We start from the raw sequence: 1,067 nt of genomic DNA, 5'->3' as shown, positions 1-1,067 counted from the left end.
GAGTACCAGAAGAAGAGGGACGAGTATTATGCAAGCCTCCAGGCCCAGAATCAAGCTCTTCTCTCGGTAAGTTGAAGTAACATTTTGTAGCTTATTTTGCAAAACACTTGATGTGTATCTTGTTTGCTCAACAATGACTTGTATATAATTTGTAGCAACTAGCCCAATAAGCGGGCGTCCCGATGCCGACATATGGGATACCGCCTCCGGACTTTGCACTGCCAATGCCAATGTTGGCGCCTCCACCACCGCCTCCGCCTCCGTCACAATTCCCTATGGTATGTACACATATGCGTGTGTGACATGTTCATAGATGTCTTATGTGTTTAAATTTACAACTGAGTGGTTACTATTTCATGTGCTTGTGTTATAGGGATTTCAGACACCACCCGCTTCAGTTGCCGCACCTGGAGATGGGTCTGGTCAGGACGACACAACACATTCGTGGGTGAACAGTCTTTTCAGCACGCATAGTCCAGCCGGAGGAGGTGGCGATGGATATGAGTGATACTGATGTAAAACACTTGTTGAAACCTTTCATGTGAAAGCCTACCCGTCGAATAATGTTCATTTTGGAGTTTGGACAACTATGTTTATGTAAACACTTATTGCAACCATTTGGAACTATGTTGTTATGTTAAATTTTGTGAATGTGAATGCTTATGTGATTATATTTGTGAATGTGTATACTTATGTGAGTATATTTGTTAATGTGAATGTGTATATGTGTATGAATTCTGTTTTGTATTTGCAAATGTCAGATTTTTTAAATTTCAGATTTTTGTGCAATTTCTGAAAAACGTTATGTCCGATGGCTTAGTATAGGCCGTCGGACATAAGGTTTATGTTATGTCCGACGGCTTTAAACCGTCGGACATAACAGCTGTGGGCCCAGGCAACGGTTAAAACGGTTACGCCGCCTTATCTCCAACGGTTCGATAGGGCCGTCGGACATAGCGTATGTCCGACGGCAGCCGTCGGACATAATGCTATTTCCGACGCATTATCCACGACAGCTTTAAACCGTCGGAGATAAGTTAATGCCGTCGGACATAGCTTATCTCCGA

General features: G+C 43.2%; 1 long non-coding RNA gene across 1 annotated transcript; it reads left to right on the top strand.

The window, feature by feature from the left end:
- Positions 1–239: 239 nt before the first annotated feature.
- On the top strand, positions 240–711 carry LOC103644110 (uncharacterized). The gene is made up of 2 exons (XR_561486.3): positions 240–278; positions 374–711. It is a non-coding gene; the product is annotated as an uncharacterized lncRNA (long non-coding RNA).
- Positions 712–1,067: the final 356 nt, after the last annotated feature.

Source organism: Zea mays, chromosome 1 (genome assembly GCF_902167145.1).
Source record: "Zea mays cultivar B73 chromosome 1, Zm-B73-REFERENCE-NAM-5.0, whole genome shotgun sequence".
NCBI lineage: Eukaryota > Viridiplantae > Streptophyta > Magnoliopsida > Poales > Poaceae > Zea > Zea mays.
The sequence above is the reverse complement of the archived record's forward strand: the minus strand, read 5'-3'. Positions and strand labels throughout refer to the sequence as shown.